The following is a 20,100-nucleotide window of genomic DNA, read 5'->3' as shown; positions in this document are numbered from 1 at the left end:
ATTTGCATAATATTGGCCTATACTTCCCATAATTAGATCTGACCTGTATGAAACCACCTTATTGTTGTATCTATATAATTAAGATATGAATGTTATAGAAGACGTTGCTTTCCCCACAGCCTATTTTAAGGCCCTCTTGACCTCTTTGTTCCTTAGACTCTTTGTTCTATTGTCTAAAGGGATTCAGCATGGGGATGACTATGGCGTAGAACACAGACACAGTTTTCTCTGTGTTCATGGAGTGGCGGAAGCTGGGCTGTAGGTACATGAAGGAGCCTGTTACATAGAAGACGGAGATGGTGGTGAGGTGGGAAGCACAGGTGGAAAAGGCCTTCTGATGTCCTTCAGATGAGCGCATCCTCAGAATGGTGACAAAGATAGACAGGTAAGAGATCAAGATGAAAGGACAGAAGAGATGATATTAAAGCCTGCCAAAATGAAAAACACCATCTCACTTCTGTTGCTGTCTGAGCATGAGAGAGCCAGGAGAGGAGTAGCATCACAGAAAAAGTGATCAATCACCCTGGATCTGCAGAAAGAGAGACTGAATATGTTCCAAGTGTGCACAGAGGCCTCCAGAAACCTAAGAACATAGGCGCCTACAACCATCCAGGAACATACTCTTGCTGTCATGATGTTGGTGTAATGGAGTGGCTTGCACACTGCGGCATGACGGTCATAGGCCATTGAGGCCAAGAGAAAACTTTCCATAATGAGAAAGACTGCAAAGAAGAAAAGCTGAGTGGCACAAGCATTGTAGGAAATGGCCTCGTCTCCTGTGAGGAAGCCAGCCGTCACTTTGGGAGTGACGGCCGTGGAGTAAGCAAAGTCCACCAGGGAGAGGTGGCTGAGGAAGACGTACATGGGAGTGTGGAGACGAGAGTCCAGCAGGATCAGCGTGATCATCCCCAGGTTCCCAACCAGAGTGAGGAGGTAGATGAGCGTGAACACCAGAAAGAGCGGGATCTGCAGCTGTGGGTCATCAGTTATCCCGGCAAGAGCGAACTCAGTCACGACTGTGCTGTTCTCCGCAGGGATCATTTGTCCGTTATATGAGTGTCCTATAGCAATTTAAAAAAAAGTGTTAAGTAACTGAGTTAGAACTATCACAGTGTCCAGTGTATGGATATGGACTTGGACCATAAAGAAAGCCAAGTGCCAAAGAATTGATGCTTTTGAACTGTAGTGTTGGAGAGGACTCTTGAGAGTCCCTTGGTCTGTAAGGAAATCCAACCAGTCCATCCTACAGGAAATAAGTCCTGAATATTCACTGGAGGGACTGATGCTGAAACTGAAGGTCCAATACTTTGGCCACCTGATGTGAAGAACTGACTCACTAGAAAAGATCCTGATGCTGGGAAGGACTGAAGGCAGGAGGAGAAGGGGACAACAGAAGATGAGATTGTTGGATGGCATCACTGACTCGATGGACATGAGGTTGAGCAAACTCTGGGAACTGGTGATAGACAGGGAAGCCTGGCAAGCTGCAGTCCAGGCAGTCGCAAAGAGTCAGACGACCGAGGAACTGAATTGAACTGAGCTGAATATTTTACATCAGAAGTCTGCGACTCTCACTGGGCCTCATAACAAAACTGCATTTTTAAAGTGATAGGCTTCCCAAGTGGCTCAGTGGTAAAGAATCCACCTGCCACACAGGAGATGCGGGCTCAGTCCCCAGGCTGAGAAGATTCCCTGAAGAAGGAAATTGCAACCCACTCCAGTATTCTTGCTGGGAAATCTCATGGACAGAGGAACCTGGAGGACTACAATCCATGGAGTTGCCAAGAATCAGTTACGACTCAGAGACTAAAGAGCAACAACAACAGGAAAGTAGACTATTCCAGCTTAAAAGATTTTGTAGATAATGCAACCCGATCTTCTATCCTAGTAAATGATAAAATTTAAATTCAGAAATAGAGGTAACTTATGAAAAATTACAGGATCTTTACTAAATGAGATATGTTGGCATCACAAGTCAGACTTTGCAAACTGATACAGAATGTTCATGTAATAAAATAGGTTACTGCAATTTACTTCACTTCACAACTATTGTATCAAGGGGAATATAATTGATCTTCTGACAACAGAAGTTTTAGTATATCACATTCTACGCTCCTTATTGCAAAATTCAGACTTATATTGAAGAAAGTATGAAAACCACTAGACCATTCAGGAGGCAGTGATCAAGATCATCCCCAAGAAAAACAAATGCAAAAAGGCAAAATGGTTGTGGGCCTTAGGAAGGATCACTATGAACAAAGCTAGTGGAGGTGTAGAAATTCCTGCTGAGCTATTTCAAATCCTAAAAGATGGTTCTGTGACAGTGCTGCACTCAATATGCCAGCAAATTTGGAAAACTCAACAGTGGCCATAGGACTGGAAAAAGTCAGTTTTCATTCCAATCTCAAAGAAAGGCAATGCCAAAGAATGATCAAACTACCACACAATTGCACTCATCTCACATGCTAGCAAAGTAATGCTCAAAATCCTCCAAGCCAGGCTTCAACAATATGTGAACCATGAATTTCCAAATGTTCAAGCTGTATTTAAAAAGGTAGAGAAATTGCCTTTTTTAAACCAGAGATCAAATTGCCGACATCCACTGGATCATCGAAAAAGCAAGAGAGTTCCAGAAAAGCATCTACCTCTGCCTTACTGACTGTGCCAAAGCCGCTGACTGTGTGATCACAGCAAACTGTGGAGCATTCTTAAAGAGATGGGACCACCAGACCACCTGACCTGCCTCCTGAGAATTCTGTATACAGGTCAAGAAGCAACAGTAAGAACCAAACAAGGAACAACAGACTGGTTCCAACTTGGGAAAGGAGTATATCAGGCTGTATATTGTCACCCTGTTTACTTAACTTAAGTGCAGAGTACATCATGAGAAACGCTGGGCTGGATGAAGCACAAACTAGAATCAAGATTGCTGGGAGAAATTATCAATAACCTCGGATATGCAGATGACACCACCCTTATGGCACAAAGTGAAGAGGAACTAAAGAGCCTCCTGATGAAAATCAAAGAGGAGAGTGAAAAAGCTAGCTTAAAACTCAACATTCAGAAAACTAAGATCATGACATCCAGTCCCATCACTTCATGGCAAATAGATGGGGAAATAGTGGAAACTGACAGATTTTATTTTGAGGGGCTCCAAAATCACTGCAGATGGTGACTGCAGTTATGAAATTAAAAGATGCTTGCTCCTTGGAAGAAAAGCTATGACCAACTTAGATAGCATATTGAAAAGTAGAGACATTACTTTGCCAACAAAGTTCCATCTAGTCAAAGCTATGGTTTTTCCATTAGCCATGTATAGATGCGATATTTGGACTATAAAGAAAGGTGAGCACTGAAGAATTGATGCTTTTGAACTGTGGCATTGGAGATGACTCTTGAGCGTCCGTTGGACTGCAAGGAGATCAAACCAGTCAATCCAAAAGGAAATCAACCCTAAATACCGTTTGGAAAGACTGATGCTGAAGCTGAAACTCCAATACTTTGGCCACCTGATGTGCAGAACTGACTCATTGGAAAAGACCCTGATGCTGGGAAAGATTGAAGGTGGGAGGAGAAGGGGACAACAGAGGATGAGAGGTTGGATGGCATCACCAACTCAATGGACTTGAGTTTGAGAAAGTCCAGGAATTGGTGATGGACAGGGAGGCCTGGTGTGCTGTAGTCCATTGGGTTGCAGAGTCAGACATGACTGAGTGACTGAACTGAACTGAGTCTTCAATAGCCTCAGAGGATAATAGGAAACATGCTCAGTTGTTCAGTCATTTCTGACTCTTTTGACCCCATGGCCTTAGCCTGCCAGGCTCCTCTGTCTATGGTATCCCAGGCAAGAATACTGAAGTGGGTAGCCATTTCCCTCTCCAGGAGATCTTCCAAACCCAGGAATCAAACCTGGGTCTCCTGTGTTTTGGGCAAATTGTTTACCATCTGAGCCAGATCCCTGGGTCAGTAGGATACATAGAATGTATAATTGCGACACAATGGGCTACTGCAGAAAATCCTGCAGAAAGAATAAAGACATGCAGAGAATAAACATTAAAAGTGTGATCCCAAGCTAGAGACATCTGGATGCACAACGCTGCTCCATCCTGTACTAGATGGCTGACTTTGGGCGTTGCTCAATATCATTTGTCCGTCAGTTTTTTTCTTGAGCTCATCATCAAACTGGCACGGCAGGCTGTTACACACTGTGACCAGGACAGAGTTATCTGTTTCCGTATTGACTAGAGGAGTGGATGTTGTAATCGAGGAATTCCAGAGAACTGTAAATCAAACACCCTATATCCTCACTCACTCCATTTGCTTCTGCTCCAGATTGCTTCCCCTGTCATATTCCATTTATGCCTTCCTCTAAGTCTCACACAATATTTCTCCTCTGCTCAGATAGTGGTCAGCACAGCTATACCCAGTATGAATTAATTTATTTCCTGAGCCACCCTGTGTATTAGCCAAGGTTTCTGAGCCTCAGTTTCTCCATATCTAAAGTGGATACAACAATATTTCCTGGCACCTAGTAGGATTCAATCAATGCAGATAATCTTACAGTTAGAAGATAGTGATGGAATCTATCAAGGGACCTAATATGTAAGGTCCTGAGGTTAAGGAAAGCTCCCATGTCAAGAATGAAGTCTGGGATGCTATAATTTCACCCAGTTCATTTTCTCTGCGTTAATCTCATTAATCTATGCAATAGATAATGATGATGTGAAGCAGGGTGGTAGCGAGAAAGGCAAGGAGACATTACCAAACTCTAGATATATTTCTATAAAGTAGAGCTTGCTGGATTTCCTGATGTAGTAAACGTAGGATATTAAAGAAAGAGGGAAAAATGATGATTCCATTTGTTCATATAAATCGTGAAGGGAATTGAGTAGAAGAAGCAGATGTTTGAGGAAGAACAAGACTGACGATTTCAGATTAGTCATTGTGAGTTAGAAATTCTTCTTGGCCATCTAACTTAGAAGTGCTGCATAAACCATTGGACTGGTTGCATCAGAATTTATTAATTCTAATTATATTGGCAATTTGATACTGATTTAACCTTCATATATCATATTAAATCCACACAACTTACTCAGACCATTAAAGGAAAGAGTTTAGAGAAAAAAAATCAGAGTATGATAATGTTACAAATTTAAGAACATGGGACAATAAAGCATTAAGAGCAAAGTGGGAATGAAAACTGTCATCACGGAGATGGCTGCGAGGGAAGCCCTGTCCCAGGACACAGATTTCAGGTGGACTAGTTGGTAAAGGGAGCATCCAGATATCCTGGTTATGCTGATAAATGTAAATCCTCCTGTAAATTCCAGAAGGAACAGTAGAGTGATTTTAGGATTTGGGCAGGAGTGGCTGCTGGGTTTAGAAAGAGGGATATGAAGAGATGTGGACATTAACTAACAGGAGTTTAGGGCTGACTTGAATTCCTCAGCTTGGTGAATGACACACCAATAGAGAATCAGGAGATTAGTCCTCAGGTCTAATCTCTAGATTAGATGGTCTAGAGGGTGGCAACCAGGCTAGGAGGTTGCGGGGTGGAAGGGGAGGGGGCAGGTCTTGGCAGGAGCCTGGAGCTGTCCATTCCCTCTCTACTCCTGCCGGTGGTGGTAGGGGGGCCACTGGGAGGCATTATCATTCAGAGAAGACACCCTCTTGGTTCCTACTTACTTTGATCAATACTCATATTAGATGTCCCCCAAATGTGGGGTGGGGGTAGAATGCACTGAAAACGTTTCTTTTTTTTTTTTTTTTTTTTTTACCATCTTTCTTCTCAACAAAATGAAGGAGTGAGTCTTAATCCTGCACTTTGCTGCAGGGGAGAAAAAAGAGTTGCAAGCACATTCCTGTGTTAACATCAATCTAGTAAAAGGGTAGAGTTATAAAATGTCTTTAAATCATGTATTGACCTTTCAGCAATCTTTTTTACATTTTTTTGTTTGGGCCACCACATGTTGGATATTCAGAACATAATTTAAAAGGGTACAAGGTGTTCTGTGCCCTTAGTACAATTCCAATTTGTTCTTCAAAGAATAACATGAGTTTCAATATTTCCATGAAGTCTTCAACAACTCCTCCTCTCTAGCCACTGCCATTCTGTCATAACCTATGGAGCACCACTGGTCACTTTGTTACTTATAATAATTTGTTTTGTCTTAATTTAAGCTGTATCTCCCATCTAGGACTTCAATACTATATAAGCAGATGTACAAACTTAAATAATGAACTAATCTATGGTAGCTAGAAACTACTGAGCCCTTTCTATTTTCAGGGAACCTCATGCATGCTATACCTCCATTGATTTATCACCCAACCCTGTGAGATATTATTCCCATTTAACATATGGGGAAACTGAAGCTTGCTGACAAGGAGTTACACAATGAAGTCCATTAAATTATCTAATAGCAGAGCTGTTATTTGAAGTAATGTCATTTTGAATCAAAGCTTGAGATTTTGAACACTAAGAAATATTTTCCTCATATTTTATATGTAATCTCTTACCCCAGCCCTGGACACAGAAATGTTGTTTATTACATTGGCCTCTTTGTGAATGAATAAAGAAAGCTGAGCCCCGAAGAACTGATGCTTTTGAACTGTGGTGCTGAAGAAGACTCTTGAGAGTCCCTTGGACTGCAAGGAGATCCAACCAGCCCATCCGAAAGGAAATCAGTCCTGGGTGTCCATTGGAAGGACTGATGCTGAAGCTGAAACTCCAATACTTTGGCAAATTGATGGGAAGAGCTGATGTTAAAAAAGACCCTGATGCTGGGAAAGATTGAGGGCAGGAGGAGAAGGGGATGACAAAGGACGAGATGGTTGGATGGCATCACCGACTCGATGGACATGAGTTTGTGTAGGCTCCAGGAGTTGATGATGGACAGGGAAGCCTGGTGAGCTGCAGTCCATGGGGTTGTAAAGAGTCAGACGTGACTGAGCGACTGCACTAAACTGAGCTGATTCATGAATGACTAGCTTATTGAGTGTGTTATTCACAAGTAATGTGGAGAAATAAAGAGCATGGACTTTTGGAATCAAATATATAAGTAGCTGTTGGGAATTTAGCTAATATACTATTTTTCTGAATCCCAGTTGAGTGACAAGGACTATATCCACACATTTACAATCAAATTCCTTTTCCCTCTATCAAGAAAGAAAAGGAAAGGAAAGAATACTTCTACATACATTTGAAAGTTACATAAGTTTTGAGTAACACTAGTTAATAAGCCACATAAAATGCTAGAATTTGTTCAGTAATTCATCCAACATTCATTCTTTCTCCAGCTACCAAGTCCATGCAATACATGAGGTCCAGCATTCAGAAAACGAAGATCGTGGCATCTGGTCCCATCACTTCATGGGAAATAGATGGGGAAACAGTGGAAACAGTGTCAGACTTTATTTTGAGGGGCTCCAAAATCACTGCAGATGATGACTGCAGCCATGAAATTCAAAGACACTTGCTCCTTGGAAGGAAAGTTATGACCAACCAAATAGCATATTCAAAAGCAGAGGCATTATTTTGCCAACAAAGGTCTGTCTAGTCAAGGCTATGGTTTTTCCTGTGGTCATGTATGGATGTGAGAGTTGGACTGTGAAGAAAGCTGAGCACCAAAGAATTGATGCTTTTGAACTGTGGTGTTGGAGAAGACTCTTGAGAGTCCCTTGGACTGCAAGGAGATCCAACCAGTCCATTCTGAAGGAGATCAGCCCTGGGATTTCTTTGGAAGGAATGATGCTAAAGCTGAAGCTCCAGTACTTTGGCCACCTCATGCGAAGAGCTGACTCATTGGAAAAGACTGTGATGCTGGGAGGGATTGGGGGCAGGAGGAGAAGGGGACGACAGAGGAAGAGATGGCTGGATGGCATCACCAACTCGATGGACGTAAGTTTGAGTGAACTCCGGGAGTTGGTGATGGACAGGGAGGCTTGACATGCTGTGATTCATGGGGTCGCAAAGAGTTGGACACGACTGAGCAACTGAACTGAACTGAACTGAACTGAGAATGATATAAAAAACATATTCCCTGGTCAGAAAGTATAGAAGACCAAGAGAAACATAAAATGTTGATTATTTCAGATATTCCTATTCTTTATTCCCAAGCAGAGAGCATTGCTTTTGTCCTTCAAGCCAGTGGGATGGTACCATGGTCTCATTTATTTATGCTATAGCTCACTAGCCAATGGATCTAATAGTTCATCAATCTAGGTGCCTAATACCAGCAAATATTCAGAATAAAAACTAAAGTCACGGCTCCCTCATTCCCATAAATTCTTCATTCTGATGTGATGTTTACGTCTCTCCTTTCAGTGCATTGTTATAGTTGGTCACTTAGCCTGGGTACCCCTTATCTTATTCTCTCTATTCCTTCTCTTTTTCATTAATGTATTCTCCAAATTATAATAAAATTTCAAATTGAGATCCAATTTTATATTCTCAAAGAATTTTGGATTAGCCAGCATAGCTAACATTACCATATTCCAAAAGAGGAAGCTAAAATTGAGAAAGGGTTAACAACTTGCCCAAGGTCTACAAGCTCATGTATGGCAAAGCAGGGACTCAGGAACCTCTTGTTCCTTTTATTTATTTATTTTTTACAAGATAAATATATATCTTCCTTAAGAATTTCCATGGTATTTGTGACTCAGTCTGTCATTAAATACCACAAACATATAGTGACATTCAAAACATTCAGTATTCAGTTATGAATAAATCAAGAGGGAAATGGGTACCTTGATATATTTTCCTGGTTACCTCTGGCCCTGAGAATTTAAACAGATTGTAGATTTGATCAGAGACTTACCTGGCTCCTTGAGCAATGAATAAGCAAATTCATTGATTATATATATGAGACTCCAATCAGAAATTCAATTCATAAACGATGAGAAGCATTCAGTTGAGATGTTCTTCTTAGCCTTTGATCAAAGAGGAAAAGTTCTTCAGAGCCAAGAGAGAATGAGAAAAAAAAAAAAGCAATGCCACAGAAGTAGGTAACATGACTGTATGGTAAGAGTTGCTGATCTGTCCCTTCAGATAAGTCACTTAATTGCTTTAAGTCACTATATGTTCATCTATAAAAGGGAGATATTAGAAAGGCGGCCCCAAACAACACCTTCGCTGAAAGACTACTGCTGGCATGAGAACAGGAGAGGATCCGTGTAGTGTCCTAAGAATGGTGATCATCATAGTCAGTCATGAGTACTTGCAGGTATTTGCTCTGGACATTACTGCAGGCCCCCAGTTTGGGGAGATCTCACTCCGGGGAGATACCATAGAAGGTAATAGACACCACTGACAACCAGTTGAGTGAATGAATGGTCAAGGAACTCTGGCACTTGGTCTTTCACACATAAAGCCAAATGTGCTTGGGAACTGAAAGAGGGTCATACACCCATGGAACTCTCAGGGGACAAATCTCCCATGAGAGCAACATAGGTCCTTATCTCAGACTACTGGGCAAAATGTGACGGACGTGTGCATGGGAACCTAGTTCTGCTCGCCGAGGGAGACGGTGAGTGTATTAACATAGCTTTTATTAATTCTCTTTGGTGATGCTAAAATCAAGTCATACCATTACTTCTAGGGCCGAATATTGGCATAAACATGGAGTAACAGGGACAGAAGTCTGTTATTAAGCCAAATGGATTTCAGACAGAATTGCATGCCTTAATTCTCAAACATTTGCACCATTGACAAAAATTATTCATTCATTCATTCAATTGTGTATTGGTCCCAGATGAGTTTAGGCATAGTCCTGATCATGGAAGTATATCCATGCAAAACAACCATGTTCACAGTCTCACATGCTCAGGTTTATAGGAGAAGACAAGCATTAAGCAAACTCACAAATAAGGATATACAATTATAATTAGAACAAGGTGCCTACATGAGAATGAATAATGAAAATCTGCTTTTGAAAATCTTCATTTATTTGACTGTGTCGGATCTTAGTTGGCTGGTGGGATCTTCGTTGTACGAGGAGGGATCTTTCATTGTGTCAAGACGGCTCAGTTGCTCCTCTGCATGTGGGATCTTACTTCCTGGACCAGGGATCGAATCTGTTGCCTAAATTGCAAGGCAATTGCAAGTTAGATTTTTAACCACTGACTACTATAGGGAAGCCCCATAAAAACATACTTTCAATGACAGGCAGAAGGTTTTCTCAGAGAATCAACACCTCAGCCAATACATGAAGGATGGATAGGGGTAACGTAATAAGCGTGAGTGATAGTCGCTCAGTCGTGTCTGACTCTTTACAACCCCGTGGACTGTAGCCCGCCAGGCTCCTCTGTCCATGCAGTTCTCCAGGCAAGAATTCTGGAGCGGGTTGCCATTTCCTTCTCCACAGCATGGGAAGGATTGCCCAAACAAAGTGAAAAGCTACGGTGTCTTCAAGTTGTCAGAGAAGTTGGCAGAATCTAAAGAAGCCAGAGGGACTACAACACAGTTAGCAAGACTTGTTCCTGGAAAGTTTGTTTTCAGTGTCCTTTCCAGAACAAAATTCATAAACAAACTCAAGCAAACAAAGATGCCCATCCCAAAGATGAAAATTATCAGGAGGAATGATTGGTATGGACCACAGGACCAGTGTGGACAAGTGGTTCAGTTCAGTTCAGTCGCTCAGTCATATCTGACTCTTCGAAACCCCATGAATTGCAGCACACCAGGCCTCCCTGTCCATCACCAACTCCCGGAGTTCACTCAGACTCACGTCCATCGAGTCAGTGATGCCATCCAGCCATCTCATCCTCTGTCGTCCCCTTCTCCTCCTGCCCCCAATCCCTCCCAGCATCAGAGTCTTTTCCAATAAGTCAACTCTTCGCATGAGGTGGCCAAAGTACTGGTTAGTATAACTCAAATCTTATCCTGCATAAAGCAAAAACCACTGGGACTGACGATTAGGTTCAAGCTGGTGTACATTTTATTCCCACTAATTTGGAAACATGCATCATTGTGTGCCAAGACATAATCTACTTCTCAAGGAGAATCCATCATACCTAAAATCTGTTTCTTACAGCCTATCAGTTTTAAAAGCCTCAGTGCAGTAATTCCTAGAATTTTCCTTGAGATATTGCATTGCAACAGCTCTGATTCTGTTTCTTTGACTTGCTTTTAGTTGCTTTTGTCTTTAAAATCATACTTAATGGCCCGCCTCAGAGAATCCTGCCCCTTTTTGTCCATCTGGAGATGTCAGGAAGGAAAAAATTAACACATCCCCTTGCCTGAGGCTTGCTACCCTTGGGTATACTTGCAAGATTAATGGACTTTTTACTTTGTTTCCTGATCCACAAAAGAACCTGGCATCCAGACCCCACAAAATGGATATTTTGAGACATTAGTCTGTATCTTCTCAGTCACCCAACTGCCTCTGATTCATTGGCCTGTAATTCATTCTCTCCAATTCATGCATCTAGCAGAGCAAGCTTAGACTAGGTAACAACTTGAGTAATTCATGTCTACACTACGGAGGCATGACTAAATGGAACTCTCATACACCAGAGTATTGAAACCATCTTAGACTACTGTTGTTTATTGTTAGACTGTTAGACTGTCTGTTGTTTATTGTTCTCATCCTGGAAGAAACAGCTGCTAGAAATGTATTAGAATCTTTCTTCTAAGTCCCTGGTTGGGCAACATCTATATAGTGTGAGAGATGTGAGCATACGAAGTGCAGGCAGACGTATCTAGATCTAAATACCAGGCTCCCCACTTTGTGCTATGAAACCCTAAACATCTGTGCGACATAGGCATAGCGCCACTGCCTGCATCACTGTGTCGTGATATCCTTGGGAGGCAACTTTATATATAATCTTATTACAGTGCCTAAAGTGATAGTCACTCAAAAACATTATTATTGCTTATTGTTATCCTTTTATTAACTTGCCCTTAAGAACACAGAGGAGGCAACAGCAACCCGCTCCAGTACTCTTGCCTGGAAAATCCCATGGATGGAGGAGCCTGGTGGGCTACAGGGGGTCGCGAAGAGTCAGATACTACTGAGCGACTTCACTTTCACTTTTCTCTTTCATGCATTGGAGAAGGAAATGGCAACCCAGTCCACTGTTCTTGCCTGGAGAATCCCAGGGACAGGGGAACCTGGTGGGCTGCCGTCTCTGGAGTCGCACAGAGTCGGACACGACTGAAGCAAGTTAGCAGCAGCAGCAGCAGCAGCAGCTTAAGAACACACAACTTATTAAACCCCCTTTTCCCCAGAAAACTTAGGAGCTTATGCTTTAAATTGGAATATAAAACATGTATACAAATTATTATGCTACAAATAAAAAGTGATGATTATGGTCAGAAAATTACATGTCAGTTGTTATTAGCATTTAGAATGATTGCAGTGTTGTCTTCATTAATAGTGTCACACGAGTGTATCTTCCTCGATTCTTTGTCTCGTTACAACAAAGATTTGGAGTGACGGACATTAAAGCCCCCTCGGCGAGTCACAGCTCTCAAGTCTTGGATAGACCGTGTTATAGCTCTCAGGTCTCAAATGGACCGTGTTATAGCTCTTAGACAAATCAGTGTTACAGCTCAGTGTTACAGTTCTATTTTATTTAGAAGATAGCAGGAAAATCCATCTTTGAGGCATGAGGGCACGTCGATCTAAAGAGACGAGGAGAAGAGTGCCCCAGCACGTAGGACAGAGAGAGAGCTGGCTTTGGCTCCTCTACTTATATGTTTTTCTCTCCCTGGGCCTGTCCTATGTAAATTGGGCCAGCCAGGAGTGTTGTTTGTTTTACCTGAGGTCCTCACTCCGGTCCTTGGACCTTCTTTTGTTTCATTTTTGCGGGCTTTTCCCTTCCTTGTCTGTGGCCACCACCATTTTGGACTCTTTTTCCCTGCTCTACCTACCTAACAATAGTATAATGTATATATGTTGAAGGAGGAAACAGAACAGGCTGCATCCTGAAAGCAGGACTCCATCTTGGGCCAGACTGTGGACTTAGAGTATATGCTCTATGGAAACGACAAGCCAACTGGAAAACCAGGCTCCCAGAAGGAAGAGCCCCAGGGCTATCCATTGCCTAAAAGAATACACTAATTATCTGTATAACCGAATAGAATCATACATTCTATTACGCTTATTTGGGTATGACCACAGGCCTATTGATAACTGTCCAGTGTTAACTATCTAGGCTTAAGACATATATATCACGGGTTAACTTTGATTGCATCTTTCTTTTCCCTTTGCTCAGACTAGTTTCGGGGAAGCTTATACACTTAGGGTATATAAGATTTTCACAAAAAGTGGTTGGGGTCCTTGGCTAAGAGGAGACTCTGCCTTGGGCCTGCTGGTGTAGTGAACTGCAGTCCACTATCTGCGTTGTCCTCCTGAGTGAGTTTGTTACCCGGAACGCGTGGCTACAACAGTATGTGTGTGCATATATATATTATGTGGGCTCCCTTGTGGCTCAGCTGGTAAAGAATCCGCCTGCAATACAGGAGACATGGATTCGATCCCTGGGTTGGGAAGATCCCCTGAAGAAGGGAAAGGCTACCCACTCCAGTATTTTGGCCTGGAGAATTAATGGACTGTATAGTCCATGGGGTCACAGAGTCAGACACAACTGAGTGACTGCCACTTTAACTTTAACTTTAACTTCCGTGTGTGTATATATATATGTGTGCATGTGTGTATGTGTGTATATATATATATATATAATGTAGATTATATGTTATTTGCCTGACATATATATGGCTGCTGAGCATATATTATATGTCAGGCTAAATCTAATACAGTACTCACAAAAATCCCCATATAGACATTATTACTATCATCTTTTAAAAATAAGAAAAAAAGACACATTTGAGAAGTTAAGTAACTTCCAAAGAACACACAGCAGGCACATGTGAGAAATCAGGCTATAGAAATCCTACGTATGACATTCAAACTTTCTATCTTTTCCAAGGAAGGGTGTTCATAGACACTACAGAACAACTGATATACGGTAGAAGGGGATCACAATGAGACTGCTTGTCTCAAAAAGTGACCCGTGGGAAATCTGTTTCTTCAATATAGCAATATTTTTTCAAATATTTGTAATATACTGTGTAACACTTTCATAGGAATTTACTTACAGATGATTTTGAAATTAAGTTTAGATTTAACAAATCCAATGTTTTCCCAACTTTATTTAATTCTGGACCTACTTTTAAAGGAACTCCTGTAAAGTTATATAGCACAAGTTTGAGAATATATGTAGCAATGTCATTCAAAATTCTCCCATGTTCCTCAGATTCATCATGATATTTCATCTAATGAAAGTCAAAAAGTAAATATGAAAAGCAGCCAGAGAAGAAAACTAACCGTTATTTTGGTAAGAGCTTCAGTGAGACTGAATGCAGATTTCTCAACATAAGCAACCAATTCAGGGTTGAGTGGAATGATCCAATTGCCTGTAGATCTATCCTGACAGAAAAACTAAAGGAGGTTCTTCTAGGAAAAAGTTACAAAATGAAAAATAGAGAAAATTAGAAATATTACTGGAAAAACTATGTCAATAACACAAATAAGTATATTGTGTTTTAAATATTGTTTAAAACTCTCCTAAAGTTTGAATTGTATGTAAAGTTAAAATATTTGACAATAAGAGCAAAAAGGGGTGGGAATCAATCAGAATTAAACTGCTATATAGTTCTTTCATAATGACAAAAAATAAATATTAAGGTTCAACTTAATAAGTGAAGGATGAAAGTTGCAATAATAGGTGACCAAAAAAAGAAAAATTAAGTACTTAGTTTGAGATAACTCTAATCCAAAGGAAAGGAAAAAAATGAAATAAAAAACTGGTGTGTCGAATAGAAAACAAGAGGAAGGTTTCAACCCTCTTGTCAAAGTCCAACAATTTCCCTTTTAAACTGAAATATATTGAAATGAATATCTTATATTTAGGCATCAAACATGTGATAATATAAAACACTTCTTTTATAACTGTTAAAAAAAACTACATGATGGCTTAAATATGGAAAACAACGGTCAATATTTTCTAGAGCTACTCCAAGATGCAATCCCAATTCCTTTTCTACTAATGTTTTTCTACTCACGTCACAGCAACATAGCAACCAACAACCCTACAAGATGAGGTCGGATGAAAGCTTAATAGGAGAGGCAGGTTATGGCTTCCCCTCTGCATGGTCCTAAACTACCTCTTTTAAACAGAGGGAATAATCACATACTATATCAGTGTAGATGTGTAGTGTAATGATTTGATATTTGTATGTATGGCAAAATGATCATCATAATAATAAGTCTAGGTAACATCCATTCCGATACATAGTTACAATTTTTTCCCCTTGTGATGAGGATTTTTAAGATCTGCTCACTTAAAAACTTGCAAATATGCAATAAAGGAATATGAACTATAGTCTGTATGCTGTACGTTATATGGCCCATGATTTGTTTACTTTATAACCACAAGTTTATACCTTCTGAATTATCTAATTAATTTGAATACACCACTTGGACATAAGTGGATTCCTTGGCCCTACACATTAAACCTCAAAAGTCCTCACTTCTAGATTTCTCATTTCAGAGGGGAACAAAAGTGAGATCCTTCACTACCCTTAGCCTCAACTTCTGTATTTTTAAATGAAATTAGTGATTCCCACTCCTGATGTATCATACAGTACTTTGCAGATGAAATAGAATGGAGGGTGTGAAATGCTTAGTAAATCACTCAGTCCACATAAAAAATTCCTCTTGTTATCAGAGAGTGCTATTCAAGGTCATTCTGACTAACGGATTGCAGCAATGTCAAGTGAAGGAAAAGGCCTCCTGCACTGAAACCCGCTTGTGATAAAATAAAATCAAGTGAACAAGGTCCCCGGAGCACCAAGTTAATCTCACTCTCAGTTCAGTTCAGTTCAGTGGCTCAGTCGTGTCCGACTCTTTGTGACCCCATGAATCGCAGCACGCGAGTCCTCCTTGTCCATCACCATCTCCCGGGGTTCACTCAGACTCACATCCATCGAGCCCGTGATGCCATCCAGCCATCTCATCCTTGGTCGTCCCCTTCTCCTCCTGCCCCCAATCCCTCCCAGCATCAGACTCTTTCCCAATGAATCAACTCTTCGCATGAGGTGGCCAAAGTACTGAAGCTTCAGCTTTAGCATCATTCCTTCCAAAGAAATCGCAGGGCTGATCTCCTTCAGAATGGACTGGTTGGATCTCCTTGCAGTCCAAGGGACTCTCAAGAGTCTTCTCCAACACCACAGTTCAAAAGCATCAATTCTTCGGCACTCAGCCTTCTTCACAGTCCAACTCTCACATCCATACATGACCACAGGAAAAACCATAGCCTTGACTAGATGGACCTTAGTCGGCAAAGTAATATCTCTGCTTTTGAATATGCTGTCTAGATTGCTCATAACTTTTCTTCTAAGGAGTAAGTGTCTTTTAATTTCATGGCTGCAGTCACCATCTGCAGTGATTTTGGAGCCCAAAAATATAAAGTCTGACACTGTTTCCACTGTTTCTCCATCTATTTCCCATGAAGTGATGGGACCAGATGCCATGATCTTCATTTTCTGAATGTTGAGCTTTAAGCCAACTTTTTCACTCTCCACTTTCAATTTCATCAAGAGGATTTTTAGTTCCTCTTCACTTTCTGCCAAAAGGGTGGTGTCATCTGCATATCTGAGGTTATTGATATTTCTCCCGGCAATCTTGATTCCAACTTGTGTTTCTCTCAGTCCAGCATTTCTCATGATGTACTCTGCATAGAAGTTAAATAAGCAGGGTGACAATACACAGCCTTAACATACTCCTTTTCCTATTTGGAACCAGTCTGTTGTTCCATGTCCAGTTCTAACTGTTGCTTCCTGACCTACATATAGGTTTCTCAAGAGGCAGGTCAGGTGGTCTGGTATTCCCATGTCTTTCAGAATTTTCCACAGTTTATTGTGATCCACACAGTCAAAGGCTTTGGCATAGTCAATAAAGCATAAATAGATGTTTTTCTGGAACTCTCTTGCTTTTTCCATGATCCAGCAGATGTTGGCAATTTGATCTCTGGTTCCTCTGCCTTTTCTAAAACCAGCTTGAACATCAGGGAGTTCACAGTTCATGTATTGCTGAAGCCTGGCTTGGAGAATTTTGAGCATTACTTTACTAGCATGTGAGATGAGTGCAACTGTGCGGTAGTTTGAGTATTGTTTGGCATTGCCTTTCTTTGGGATTGGAATGAAAACTGACCTTTTCCAGTCCTGTGGCCACTGCTGAGTTTTCCAAATTTGCTGGCATATTGAGTGCAGCACTTTCACAGCATTATCTTTTAGGATTTGAAATAGCTCAACTGGAATTCCATCACCTCCACTAGCTTTGCTCGTAGTGATGCTTTCTAAGGCCCACTTGACTTCACATTCCAGGATGTCTAGCTCTAGCTGAGTGATCACATCATCATGATTATCTGGGTCATGAAGATCTTTTTTGTACAGTTCTTCTGTGTATTCTTGCCACCTCTTCTTAATATCTTCTGCTTCTGTTAGGTCCAGACCACTTCTGTCCTTTATCGGGCCCATCTTGGCATGAAATATTCCCTTGGTATCTCTAATTTTCTTGAAGAGATCTCTAGTCTCTCCCATTCTGTTGTTTTCCTCTATTTCTTTGCACTGATACCTGAAGAAGCCTTCCTTATCTCTTCTTGCTATTCAGATGCTTATATCTTTCCTTTCCTCCTTTGTTTTTCACCTCTCTTCTTTTCTCAGCTATTTGTAAGGCCTCCCCAGACAGCCATTTTGTTTTTTCGTGTTTCTTTTCCATGGGGATGGTCTTGATCCCTATCTCCTGTACAATGTCATGAACCTCATTCCATAGTTCATCAGGCACTCTATCTATCAGATCTAGGCCCTTAAATCTATTTCTCACTTCCACTGTATAATCATAAGGGATTTGATTTAGGTCATACCTGAATGGTCTAGCGGTTTTCCCTACTTTCTTCAATTTCAGTCTGAATTTGGTAATAAGGAGTTCATGATCTGAGCCACAGCCAGCTCCTGGCCTTGTTTTTGTTGACTGTATAGAGCTTCTCCATCTTTGGCTGCAAAGAATATAATCAATCTGATTTCAGTGTTGACCATCTGGTGATGTCCATGTGTAGAGTCTTCTCTTGTGTTGTTGGAAGAGGGTGTTTGCTATGACCAGTACATTTTCTTGGCAAAACTGTATTAGTCTTTGCCCTGCTTCATTCTGCATTCCAAAGCCAAATTTGCCTGTTACTCCAGGTGTTTCTTGACTTCCTACTTTTGCATTCCAGTCCTCTATAATGAAAATGACATCTTTTTGGGGTGTTAGTTCTACAAGGTCTTGTAGGTCTTCATAGAACCGTTCAGCTTCAGCTTCTTCAGTGTTACTGGTTGGGGCATAGACTTGGATTACTGTGATATTGAATGGCTTGCCTCGGAAATGAACAAAGATCATTCTGTCATTTTTGAGATTGCATCCAAGTACTGCATTTTGGGCTCTTTTGTTGACCATGATGGCTACTCCATTTCTTCTGAGGGATCCCTGCCCGCAGTAGTAGATATAATGGTCATCTGAGTTAAATTCACCCATTCCAGGCAATTTTAGTTTGCTGATTCCTAGAATGTCGACATTCACTGTTGCCATGTCTTGTTTGACCACTTCCAATTTGCTTTGATTCGTGGACCTGACATTCCAGGTTCCTATGCAATATTGCTCTTTACAGCATCAGACCTTGCTTCTATCACCAGTCACATCCACAGCTGGGTATTGTTTTTGCTTTGGCTCCATCCCTTCATTCTTTCTAGAGTTATTTTTCCACTGATCTCCAGTAGCGTGTTGGACACCTACTGACCTGGGGAGTTCCTCTTTCAGTATCCTATCATTTTGCCTTTTCATACTGTTCATGGGGTTCTTAGGGCAACAATACAGAAGTGGTTTGCCATTCCCTTCTCCAGTGGACCACATTCTGTCAGACCTCTCCACCATGACCCGCCCATCTTGGGTTGCTCCACGGGCATGGCTTGGTTTCATTGAGTTAGACAAGGCTGTGGTCCTAGTGTGATTAGATTGACTAGTTTTCTGTGAGTGTGGTTTCAGTGTGTCTGCCCTCTGATGCCCTCTTGCAACACTACCATCTTACTTGGGTTTCTCTTAACTTGGGCGTGGGGTATCTCTTCACGGCTGCTTCAGCAAAGCGCCGCCGCTGCCCCTTACCTTGGATGAAGGGTAATCTCACTCTAGTGAGACTGAATAAATTCCAATTGGGACTGAAGGGGTTTCCATAGTAGCTCAGAAGGTAAAGCGTCCACCTGCAATGCAGGAGACCTGGGTTCGACCTCTGGGTCGGGAAGTTCCCCTGGAGAAGGAGATGGGAGTCCACTCCAATATTCTTGCCTGGAGAATTCCATGGATGGGGGATCTTGGCAGGCTATAGTCCCTGGGGTGCCAAAGAGTTGGATATGACTGAGCAACTTACACTCAGTCATAACACACACACACAGTGGGAACTTAAGGGTCTGACGACAAATATCTTGAAGGGGATTACTCTGACATGAAGCTCTCAGGAACAAGTTCTCCTGTGATCCATCCACAGGTCCAGGCCTCACGTGCTGAATATTTAAATTACAACCTTGCCTGTGGAGACCGAGTCCTTAGGGAACTAACTAAGGAAAGTCATGGGTGTTTGAGTTGCTATTTCTACTCCAGCATACCCATCTGTTCTCAAAAATAAAGAAAAAGAGGCTGTTAACAATCTTGGAGGGTGTCCCTGGTGGGTGGGTCAACTGGAAAAGAATCCACCTGTAGTGCAGGAGACCTGGGTTTGATCCCTGGTTTGGGAAGACCCTCTGGAGAAGGGAAAGTCTACCCATTCCAGTATTCTGGCCTGGAGAATTAATGGACTGTACAGTCCAGGGGGTTGCAGAGTTAGACACAACTGAACAACACTCTTGGAAGCTGCTGATGTGGACATCAGAGCAGGAAGGAAAACACAGCTGGGGCATCGAACCACAAAGCCTCAGACATTACTTCCATAAATCCTGTGGGATTCTTTTTCTTTCCCATTGGAAAGTAAATATCTTTCTGCATCTATTGCGCACCTTGAATTTGGAAATCTAAG

At 41.5% G+C, this 20,100-nt stretch overlaps 1 pseudogene; it reads right to left on the bottom strand.

Annotated features, from left to right (window-relative positions):
• LOC106501746 lies at positions 79–1,041 on the bottom strand (annotated as a pseudogene).

The sequence above is a fragment of the Capra hircus genome, chromosome 15 (assembly GCF_001704415.2).
Source record: "Capra hircus breed San Clemente chromosome 15, ASM170441v1, whole genome shotgun sequence".
Classification (NCBI taxonomy): Eukaryota; Metazoa; Chordata; class Mammalia; order Artiodactyla; family Bovidae; genus Capra; species Capra hircus.
The sequence above is the reverse complement of the archived record's forward strand: the minus strand, read 5'-3'. Positions and strand labels throughout refer to the sequence as shown.